Raw genomic sequence first — 12,560 nt, 5'->3', positions numbered from 1 at the left:
CCTTGAACTCCATTCTGTAGCTCTGGGATATAAGGTCTATGACCCAGGGATCCTGGCACGATCTTGTCCAGATGTGACTGAAGAAGTTTAGCCAGGCTCCCACTCGACAGTCTTCCAGGCATTGCGGTCCACCGTCAAGGTTTTGAGGAAGCAGATCCTGAACTCTGTTCCTGTGAACCGGCAGCAGCTGGTTTCCATGGTTTACCTCTAGCACCTCTCGCGGCGGTAAAGGAATCTCTGGCCTTACCCCTAAACTTGGCAGTCCGAAAGGGCCGTAAGTTGGATCCTGAACAGGCCTTCCTAGCTGGGGGAGCTGCAGAAGGTAGGTATGTGGACTTACCCGCAGTAGCTTTGGAGATCCATTTGTCTAGTTCATCTCCAAATAAGGCCTCACCTGTGACAGGTAGGCCTTCCACGCCTTTCCTGGAGTCTGCATCCGCAGTCCACTGGCATAGCCATAGACCCCTGGGTGCAGGCACTGCCATAGCTGTAGTGCGTGCATTAAGCTAGCGTATCTCTTTTATGGCTTCCACCATAAAGTTTGCAGAGTCCTGTATATGTTGCAGGAGCAACATAATCTCCCCTTGAGGCAAGGTATCTAACCCCTCAATTAGGTTACCTGACCATTTAGCAATGGCTCACATAATCCACCGACATGCTATAGTGGGTCTCTGGACCACCCCCACAGCTGTATACAAAGATTTGAGCATAGTCTCACTTTTTGCGGTCAGCCCTCACAGTGCCAGATACACACATGCCCCCACAATGCTATATATGCCCAAACAGTGCCAGATATGCCCCCACAGTGCTAGATATTCATATTCCCCCACGTTGCCAGATATGCCCCCATGTTGCTAGATATGCCCCCACATTGCCAGATACAAATTCCCCCACGGAGCCAGATATGCCCCCACAGTGCCAGATATTCCCCCATGGTGCTAGATATGCCCCCACAGTGCCAGATAAGCTCCCACAGTGCCAGATATGCCCCCACAGTCATATAGTCATAGTCCCCATCCCCGTCCCAACACATAGCCATAGTCCCCTCCCAGTAAATAGCCATAGCCCCCACATCCCCACGCAATAGCCGTAGTCCCCCCAGCACATAGCCATAGTCTCCACCTCTCCCAACACAGTCATACAGTAGTCACCACACCCCTCCCATCACATAACAATAATTCCCTGCAAGCATAGATAGCCATAGTCCCCCTCCCTGCACATAGCCCCTCACCTCCCCAAGCACATAGCCATAGTCCCCCCTCCCCCTCCCAGCACATAGCTGTAGACCGCCCTTAGCACATAGTAGTAGTCTCCCCCACTCCCAGCACATACATAGCATCCCCACACAGCACATAGCCCTAGTCCCCACCCCACAACATCCCAGCAGATAGCCGTAGTGCCTGGCAGTACCTGCTGTGCCGAGCTGCCTGGGATGGAGGGTGGGGGATCGCTCTGCAGACAGTAGCCGGCACCGGTGTCTGGCACCGCACCAAAATACGTGAAGAAACTGAAAAAAAAACCTACAGCTTCCAGCAGCCCTTACCGCCGGAAGCTCCCGACAGCAAGGGTTGCTGGGAGTTGTAGTTTATTTTCATTTTTTTCCCTGTAGTGCATTGCAGTGCCGGACACTGGTGCCAGCTCCTGCCCGCTAAGTGATCCTCCACCCTCCATCCCAGGCAATACACAGGCAGCTCGGCACAGCAGGTATTGCCAAACACTACAGCTTAACGGATTCCACCCATTGGCCGAGGGTGGCAGCGTCGGGTGGCGCCCCCTGCTCGGCTGGCACCCCTGGCGAGTGCCATCCTGGCCAATGGGTAGATATACCCCTGCCGCTGAGGTAATCTGGAGAATCTCAGGAGGAGCTGCATGTCTCTGTCAGTCAGCATCTGTGTCAGCTGCAGTAGGGAAAATGGCGCCTGTGAGCTGCTGGATCTGCTCATAGTGAAGCCCCGCCCCTTCAATAGCGTGCGGTGTTCCGTTCTTCTTTATACTGGCTGCATGTGTCTATGTGCATAAAATGGAGACAGACTCCTGTTATGGCTTTGTTGCCAGTCTGGGTACTGTGTCCGCTGTTCAGCGTCTGTGTCCATACACAGTCGGGAGACACAGTCCTCCCCGTTTAGAAGCCATACATCTCCGTACCCTCATGCTGCCATAATGGCCAGCGACCCGCTAACCAGGACGCCAGATTAGTACTCACCACCCTTCTTTCTTCTGGCTCAGTTAGGGGTGGCGGCGGGGTGGTCTTCTGTTTGCCGGTGGCCGGGCTCCCGACAACCAGCATACCGGCGCCGGAATCCCGACCTCCAGCATACCGACATCATTTCTCCCTCTTGGGGGTCCACGACCCCCCTGGAGGGAGAACAGATAGCGTGGCGAGCACAGCGAGACCCCGCAAGGGGCTCATTTGCGCTCGCCCAGCTGTCGGTATGCCGGTGGTCACGATTCCGGCGCCGGTATGCTGGTCGCCGGGAGCCCGGCCGCTGGCATACCCTACTACACCTGTGGCGGCGTGCTGCGGGAATGTACACTCGCTGTGGTGGGGCTTGCGAATAGTTCCTTCAGGAGCTAGCATCCTGTCAGCGGGGAACGGGACCATTAACCCTGAGAGAGGTTGGGGCGCCCCCCTCCCTAAGTCCCACGAAGCCGGCAGGCTTGTGCCGTACAGTCCTGCCTGAAAATAACAAACTTAGAAAATAAATGCAAAAAACTCTTCAGGAGCTTCCAGAGATGTTACCGCCTCCTCCGGGCACATTTTCTAAACTGAGTCTAGTGGGAGGGGCATAGAGGGAGGAGCCAGCACACCTAATCAAACATCTATAGTGCCCATGGCTCCTAGTGAACCCGTCTATACCCCATGGTACTAAATGGATTCCCAGTATCCCCTAGGACGTAAGAGAAACAACAGTATGAAATGAATTACAAATCAGCGCACCATACACTGCTGCCAACAGTAAAGAACAAACAAGTGACACCTCATACACTTTACTTTTTAGACACTGGCTCAATACATACCTCCCAACTGTCCCGATTTTCGCGGTACAGTGCCATTTTTGTGGGACTGTCCCACCTGCGGGCCGCAGTTTCCCATGTGGGGGGGGGAGGGGGCAATTGGGAGGCTCCTGCACTCGCTGCTCTGCTTAGCAAATGGGGGCGTGGTTTATGAACGCGGGCCCTCCCGCAAAGCCATGCCCCCTTTTCCATAGACCACGCCCCCTTTTCGGGGGCGCAGATGTCCCTCCTTGCTAAAGACATAAGTTGGGAGGTATGTCAATATATAATAGGCTGCGAGTTGCAGGAAATGGCGTGAGTCAGTTTAGTAAGGTGCAAGTTGGGTCCTGCAAGCAGTGATGTGTGATCAGGGCAGGCAGGAGAAGCAGAGCCTCAAAAGTCAGTCTCCAGTCTCCAGTATACTCCTGTTTTGACTATAAATATGATTAGAATAACACAGTACAAAGAAGATACTTATCACTTACAGTGTAAATATCATCTTTGTAATATTCAAATCATTTTCATAGCTATCGCACTATTGCTGTTTTCTGTATTTTTCTATTTCCGTTTATATAACCACATATGTTGGAATTACTAAGAGGAGAGAGGATACATTGGGACAGATGTATTAAGTAGAGATGAGCGCCTGAAATTTTTCGGGTTTTGTGTTTTGGTTTTGGGTTCGGTTCCGCGGCCGTGTTTTGGGTTCGAACGCGTTTTGGCAAAACCTCACCGAATTTTTTTTGTCGGATTCGGGTGTGTTTTGGATTCGGGTGTTTTTTTCAAAAAACACTAAAAAACAGCTTAAATCATAGAATTTGGGGGTCATTTTGATCCCAAAGTATTATTAACCTCAAAAACCACAATTTACACTCATTTTCAGTCTATTCTGAATACCTCACACCTCACAATATTATTTTTAGTCCTAAAATTTGCACCGAGGTCGCTGTGTGAGTAAGATAAGCGACCCTAGTGGCCGACACAAACACCGGGCCCATCTAGGAGTGGCACTGCAGTGTCACGCAGGATGGCCCTTCCAAAAAACCCTCCCCAAACAGCACATGACGCAAAGAAAAAAAGAGGCGCAATGAGGTAGCTGTGTGAGTAAGATTAGCGACCCTAGTGGCCGACACAAACACCGGGCCCATCTAGGAGTGGCACTGCAGTGTCACGCAGGATGTCCCTTCCAAAAAACCCTCCCCAAACAGCACATGACGCAAAGAAAAAAAGAGGCGCAATGAGGTAGCTGACTGTGTGAGTAAGATTAGCGACCCTAGTGGCCGACACAAACACCGGGCCCATTTAGGAGTGGCACTGCAGTGTCACGCAGGATGTCCCTTCCAAAAAACCCTCCCCAATCAGCACATGATGCAAAGAAAAAGAAAAGAAAAAAGAGGTGCAAGATGGAATTGTCCTTGGGCCCTCCCACCCACCCTTATGTTGTATAAACAGGACATGCACACTTTAACCAACCCATCATTTCAGTGACAGGGTCTGCCACACGACTGTGACTGATATGACGGGTTGGTTTGGACCCCCCCCAAAAAAGAAGCAATTAATCTCTCCTTGCACAAACTGGCTCTACAGAGGCAAGATGTCCACCTCATCTTCACCCTCCGATATATCACCGTGTACATCCCCCTCCTCACAGATTATCAATTCGTCCCCACTGGAATCCACCATCTCAGCTCCCTGTGTACTTTGTGGAGGCAATTGCTGCTGGTCAATGTCTCCGCGGAGGAATTGATTATAATTCATTTTAATGAACATCATCTTCTCCACATTTTCTGGATGTAACCTCGTACGCCGATTGCTGACAAGGTGAGCGGCGGCACTAAACACTCTTTCGGAGTACACACTTGTGGGAGGGCAACTTAGGTAGAATAAAGCCAGTTTGTGCAAGGGCCTCCAAATTGCCTCTTTTTCCTGCCAGTATAAGTACGGACTGTGTGACGTGCCTACTTGGATGCGGTCACTCATATAATCCTCCACCATTCTATCAATGTTGAGAGAATCATATGCAGTGACAGTAGACGACATGTCCGTAATCGTTGTCAGGTCCTTCAGTCCGGACCAGATGTCAGCATCAGCAGTCGCTCCAGACTGCCCTGCATCACCGCCAGCGGGTGGGCTCGGAATTCTGAGCCTTTTCCTCGCACCCCCAGTTGCGGGAGAATGTGAAGGAGGAGATGTTGACAGGTCGCGTTCCGCTTGACTTGACAATTTTGTCACCAGCAGGTCTTTCAACCCCAGCAGACTTGTGTCTGCCGGAAAGAGAGATCCAAGGTAGGCTTTAAATCTAGGATCGAGCACGGTGGCCAAAATGTAGTGCTCTGATTTCAACAGATTGACCACCCGTGAATCCTTGTTAAGCGAATTAAGGGCTCCATCCACAAGTCCCACATGCCTAGCGGAATCGCTCCGTGTTAGCTCCTCCTTCAATGTCTCCAGCTTCTTCTGCAAAAGCCTGATGAGGGGAATGACCTGACTCAGGCTGGCAGTGTCTGAACTGACTTCACGTGTGGCAAGTTCAAAGGGCAACAGAACCTTGCACAACGTTGAAATCATTCTCCACTGCGCTTGAGACAGGTGCATTCCACCTACTATATCGTGCTCAATAGTATAGGCTTGAATGGCCTTTTGCTGCTCCTCCAACCTCTGAAGCATATAGAGGGTTGAATTCCACCTCGTTACCACTTCTTGCTTCAGATGATGGCAGGGCAGGTTCAGTAGTTTTTGGTGGTGCTCCAGTCTTCTGTACGTGGTGCCTGTACGCCGAAAGTGTCCCGCAATTCTTCTGGCCACCGACAGCATCTCTTGCACGCCCCTGACGTTTTTTAAAAAATTCTGCACCACCAAATTCAAGGTATGTGCAAAACATGGGACGTGCTGGAATTTGCCCATATTTAATGCACACACAATATTGCTGGCGTTGTCCGATGCCACAAATCCACAGGAGAGTCCAATTGGGGTAAGCCATTCCGCGATGATCTTCCTCAGTTGCCGTAAGAGGTTTTCAGCTGTGTGCGTATTCTGGAAACCGGTGATACAAAGCGTAGCCTGCCTAGGAAAGAGTTGGCGTTTGCGAGATGCTGCTACTGGTGCCGCCGCTGCTGTTCTTGCGGCGGGAGTCCATACATCTACCCAGTGGGCTGTCACAGTCATATAGTCCTGACCCTACCCTGCTCCACTTGTCCACATGTCCGTGGTTAAGTGGACATTGGGTACAGCTGCATTTTTTAGGACACTGGTGACTCTTTTTCTGAGGTCTGTGTACATTTTCGGTATCGCCTGCCTAGAGAAATGGAACCTAGATGGTATTTGGTACCGGGGACACAGTACCTCCAACAAGTCTCTAGTTGGCTCTGCAGTAATGATGGATACCGGAACCACGTTTCTCACCACCCAGGATGCCAAGGCCTCAGTTATCCGCTTTGCAGTAGGATGACTGCTGTGATATTTCATCTTCCTCGCAAAGGACTGTTGAACAGTCAATTGCTTACTGGAAGTAGTACAAGTGGGCTTACGACTTCCCCTCTGGGATGACCATCGACTCCCAGCGGCAACAACAGCAGCGCCAGCAGCAGTAGGCGTTACACGCAAGGATGCATCGGAGGAATCCCAGGCAGGAGAGGACTCGTCAGAATTGCCAGTGACATGGCCTGCAGGACTATTGGCATTCCTGGGGAAGGAGGAAATTGACACTGAGGGAGTTGGTGGGGTGGTTTGCGTGAGCTTGGTTACAAGAGGAAGGGATTTACTGGTCAGTGGACTGCTTCCGCTGTCACCCAAAGTTTTTGAACTTGTCACTGACTTATTATGAATGCGCTGCAGGTGACGTATAAGGGAGGATGTTCCGAGGTGGTTAACGTCCTTACCCCTACTTATTACAGCTTGACAAAGGGAACACACGGCTTGACACCTGTTGTCCGCATTTCTGGTGAAATACCTCCACACCGAAGAGCTGATTTTTTTGGTATTTTCACCTGGCATGTCAACGGCCATATTCCTCCCACGGACAACAGGTGTCTCCCCGGGTGCCTGACTTAAACAAACCACCTCACCATCAGAATCCTCCTGGTCAATTTCCTCCCCAGCGCCAGCAACACCAATATCCTCCTCATCCTGGTGTACTTCAACACTGACATCTTCAATCTGACTATCAGGAATTGGACTGCGGGTGCTCCTTCCAGCACTTGCAGGGGGCGTGCAAATGGTGGAAGGCGCATGCTCTTCACGTCCAGTGTTGGGAAGGTCAGGCATCGCAACCGACACAATTGGACTCTCCTTGTGGATTTGGGATTTCGAAGAATGCACAGTTCTTTGCTGTGCTGCTTTTGCCAGCTTGATTCTTTTCATTTTTCTAGCGAGAGGCTGAGTGCTTCCATCCTCATGTGAAGCTGAACCACTAGCCATGAACATAGGCCAGTGCCTCAGCCGTTCCTTGCCACTCCGTGTCGTAAATGGCATATTGGCAAGTTTACGCTTCTCCTCCGACAATTTTATTTTAGGTTTTGGAGTCCTTTTTTTTCTGATATTTGGTGTTTTGGATTTGACATGCTCTGTACTATGACATTGGGCATCGGCCTTGGCAGACGACGTTGCTGGCATTTCATCGTCTCGGCCATGACTAGTGGCAGCAGCTTCAGCACGAGGTGGAAGTGGATCTTGATCTTTCCCTAATTTTGGAACCTCAACATTTTTGTTCTCCATATTTTAATAGGCACAACTAAAAGGCACCTCAGGTAAACAATGGAGATGGATACTAGTATACAATTATGGACTGCCTGCCGAGTGCAGACACAGAGGTAGCCACAGCCGTGAACTACCGTACTGTACTGTGTCTGCTGCTAATATAGACTGGTTGATAAAGAGATGTCGTAGTAGTATGTATGTATAAAGAAGAAAAAAAAACCACGGTTAGGTGGTATATACAATTATGGACGGGCTGCCGAGTGCCGACACAGAGGTAGCCACAGCCGTGAACTACCGCACTGTACTGTGTCTGCTGCTAATATATAGACTGGTTGATAAAGAGATAGTATACTCGTAACTAGTATGTATGTATAAAGAAAGAAAAAAAAACCACGGTTAGGTGGTATATACAATTATGGACGGGCTGCCGAGTGCCGACACAGAGGTAGCCACAGCCGTGAACTACCGCACTGTACTGTGTCTGCTGCTAATATAGACTGGTTGATAAAGAGATAGTATACTCGTAACTAGTATGTATGTATAAAGAAAGAAAAAAAAACCACGGTTAGGTGGTATATACAATTATGGACGGGCTGCCGAGTGCCGACACAGAGGTAGCCACAGCCGTGAACTACCGCACTGTACTGTGTCTGCTGCTAATATATAGACTGGTTGATAAAGAGATAGTATACTCGTAACTAGTATGTATGTATAAAGAAAGAAAAAAAAACCACGGTTAGGTGGTATATACAATTATGGACGGGCTGCCGAGTGCCGACACAGAGGTAGCCACAGCCGTGAACTACCGCACTGTACTGTGTCTGCTGCTAATATATAGACTGGGTGATAAAGAGATAGTATACTCGTAACTAGTATGTATGTATAAAGAAAGAAAAAAAAAACACGGTTAGGTGGTATATACAATTATGGACGGGCTGCCGAGTGCCGACACAGAGGTAGCCACAGCCGTGAACTACCGCACTGTACTGTGTCTGCTGCTAATATATAGACTGGTTGATAAAGAGATAGTATACTCGTAACTAGTATGTATGTATAAAGAAAGAAAAAAAAACCACGGTTAGGTGGTATATACAATTATGGACGGGCTGCCGAGTGCCGACACAGAGGTAGCCACAGCCGTGAACTACCGCACTGTACTGTGTCTGCTGCTAATATAGACTGGTTGATAAAGAGATAGTATACTCGTAACTAGTATGTATGTATAAATAAAGAAAAAAAAAATAAGAATTTACTTACCGATAATTCTATTTCTCATAGTCCGTAGTGGATGCTGGGACTCCGTCAGGACCATGGGGAATAGCGGGCTCCGCAGGAGACAGGGCACATCTAAATAAAGCTTTTAGGATCACATGGTGCGTACTGGCTCCTCCCCCTATGACCCTCCTCCAAGCCTCAGTTAGGTACTGTGCCCGGACGAGCGTACACAATAAGGAAGGATCTTGAATCCCGGGTAAGACTCATACCAGCCACACCAATCACACCGTACAACTTGTGATCTGAACCCAGTTAACAGTATGATAACAAAAAACGAAGTAGCCTCTGAAAAGATGGCTCACAACAATAGTAATAACCCGATCTTTGTAACAATAACTATGTACAAGTATTGCAGACAATCCGCACTTGGGATGGGCGCCCAGCATCCACTACGGACTATGAGAAATAGAATTATCGGTAAGTAAATTCTTATTTTCTCTAACGTCCTAGTGGATGCTGGGACTCCGTCAGGACCATGGGGATTATACCAAAGCTCCCAAACGGGCGGGAGAGTGCGGATGACTCTGCAGCACCGAATGAGAGAACTCCAGGTCCTCCTTAGCCAGAGTATCAAATTTGTAAAATTTTACAAACGTGTTCTCCCCTGACCACGTAGCTGCTCGGCAAAGTTGTAATGCCGAGACCCCTCGGGCAGCCGCCCAAGATGAGCCCACTTTCCTTGTGGAGTGGGCCTTTACAGATTTAGGCTGTGGCAGGCCTGCCACAGAATGTGCAAGTTGGATTGTGCTACAGATCCAACGTGCAATCGTCTGTTTAGACGCAGGAGCACCCATCTTGTTGGGTGCATACAATATAAACAACGAGTCAGATTTTCTGACTCCAGCTGTCCTTGAAATATATATTTTTAATGCTCTGACAACGTCCAGTAACTTGGAGTCCTCCAAGTCGCTAGTAGCCGCAGGCACCACAATAGGCTGGTTCAAGTGAAAAGCCGAAACCACCTTAGGGAGAAAATGAGGACGTGTCCGCAGTTCTGCCCTGTCCGAATGGAAAATCAGATATGGGCTTTTGTATGATAAAGCCGCCAACTCTGAAACTCTCCTGGCTGAAGCCAGGGCCAATAGCATGGTTACCTTCCATGTAAGGTATTTTAAATCTACCGATTTTAGAGGCTCAAACCAATGAGATTTGAGAAAATTCAAAACTACGTTCAAATCCCACGGTGCCACTGGAGGCACTATTGGGGGTTGTATATGTAGTACACCTTTGACAAAAGTTTGTACTTCAGGCACTGATGCCAATTCCTTCTGGAAGAAGATTGATAAGGCCGAAATTTGAACTTTAATGGACCCCAATTTTAGGCCCATAGACAATCCTGCTTGCAGGAAATGTAAGAATCGACCCAATTGAAATTCTTCCTTTGGAGCCTTCTTGGCCTCACACCACGCAACATATTTTCGCCAAATGCGGTGATAATGTTGTACAGTCACTTCCTTTCTAGCCTTAATCAAGGTAGGAATAACTTCCTCTGGAATGCCCTTTTCTTTTAGAATCCGGCGTTCAACCGCCATGCCGTCAAACGCAGACGCGGTAAGTCTTGGAACATACAAGGTCCCTGCTGAAGCAGATCCCTTCTTAGAGGTAGAGGCCATGGATCCTCCGTGAGCATCTCTTGAAGTTCCGGATACCAAGTTCTTCTTGGCCAGTCCGGAGCCACCAGTATTGTTCTTACTCCTCTTTTCCGTATAATTCTCAGTACCTTTGGTATGAGAGGCAGAGGAGGGAACACATACACTGACTGGTACACCCACGGTGTTACCAGAGCGTCCACAGCTATTGCCTGAGGGTCTCTTGACCTGGCGCAATATCTGCCCAATTTTTTGTTGAGGCGAGACGCCATCATGTCCACCTTTGGTCTTTCCCAACGGTTCACAATCATGTGGAAGACTTCTGGATGAAGTCCCCACTCTCCCGGGTGAAGGTCGTGTCTGCTGAGGAAGTCTGCTTCCCAGTTGTCCACTCCCGGGATGAACACTGCTGACAGTGCTATGACATGATTCTCCGCCCAGCGCAGAATCCTTGCAGCTTCTGTCATTGCTCTTCTGCTTCTCGTGCCGCCTTGTCGGTTTACGTGGGCGACTGCCGTGATGTTGTCCGACTGGATCAACACCGGCTGACCCTGAAGCAGCGATTTTGCCAGGCTTAGAGCATTGTAGATCGCTCTTAGCTCCAGTATATTTATGTGAAGGGACGTCTCCAGGTTTGACCACACGCCCTGGAAGTTTCTTCCCTGTGTAACTGCTCCCCAGCCTCGTAGGCTGGCATCCGTAGTCACCAGGACCCAGTCCTGTATGCCGAATCTGCGGCCCTCTAACAGATGGGCACTCTGCAACCACCACAGGAGAGACAACCTTGTTCTTGGTGACAGTGTTATCCGCTGATGCATGTGCAGATGCGATCCGGACCATTTGTCCAGCAGATCCCACTGAAATGTCCGTGCATGGAATCTGCCGAATGGAATCGCTTCGTAAGAAGCCACCATCTTTCCCAGGACTCTTGTGCATTGATGTACTGACACAGTTCCTGGTTTTAGGAGGTTCCTGACAAGTTCGGATAACTCCCTTGCTTTCTCCTCCGGGAGAAACACCTTTTTCTGAACCGTGTCCAGAATCATTCCCAGGAACAGCAGACGAGTTGTCGGGGTCAATTGAGATTTTGGAAGATTCAGAATCCACCCGTGTTGCTGAAGCACTACCTGGGTTAGTGCTACACCGACTTCCAGCTGTTCTCTGGACTTTGCCCTTATCAGGAGATCGTCCAAGTAAGGGATAATTAATACGCCTTTTCTTCGTAGAAGAACCATCATTTCGGTCATTACCTTGGTAAAGACCCGAGGGGCCGTGGACAAACCAAACGGCAGCGTTTGAAACTGATAATGACAGTCTTGTATCACGAACCTGAGATACCCTTGGTGTGAGGGGTAAATTGGGACATGCAGATAAGCATCTTTTATGTCCAGGGACACCATGAAGTCCCCTTCTTCCAGATTCGCTATCACTGCTCTGAGTGACTCCATCTTGAACTTGAATTTCTGTATGTACAGGTTCAAGGATTTCAGGTTTAGAATAGGTCTTACCGAACCGTCCGGCTTCGGTACCACAAATAGTGTGGAATAATACCCCTTTCCCTGTTGTAGGAGGGGTACCTTGACTATCACCTGCTGAGAATACAGCTTGTGAATGGCTTCCAAAACCGACGTCCTTTCTGAGGGAGACGTTGGTAAAGCAGACTTTAGGAACCGGCGAGGGGGAGACCTTTCGAACTCCAACATGTAACCCTGAGATATTATCTGCAGGATCCACGGGTCCACTTGTGAGCGAGCCCACTGATTGCTGAAAATCTTGAGTCGACCCCCCACCGCTCCTGAGTCCGCTTGTAAAGCCCCAGCGTCATGCTGATGGCTTTGTAGAACCCGGGGCGGGCTTCTGGTCCTGGGCAGGGGCTGCTTGCTGCCCTCTCTTACCCTTTCCTCTGCCTCGCGGCAGATAAGACTGTCCTTTTGGTCGCTTGTTTTTATAGGAGCGAAAGGACTGCGGCTGAAAAGACGGTGTCTTTTTCTGTTGGGAGGGGGTCTG

The sequence above is a fragment of the Pseudophryne corroboree genome, chromosome 3 (genome assembly GCF_028390025.1).
Source record: "Pseudophryne corroboree isolate aPseCor3 chromosome 3, aPseCor3.hap2, whole genome shotgun sequence".
NCBI lineage: Eukaryota > Metazoa > Chordata > Amphibia > Anura > Myobatrachidae > Pseudophryne > Pseudophryne corroboree.
The sequence above is the reverse complement of the archived record's forward strand: the minus strand, read 5'-3'. Positions refer to the sequence as shown.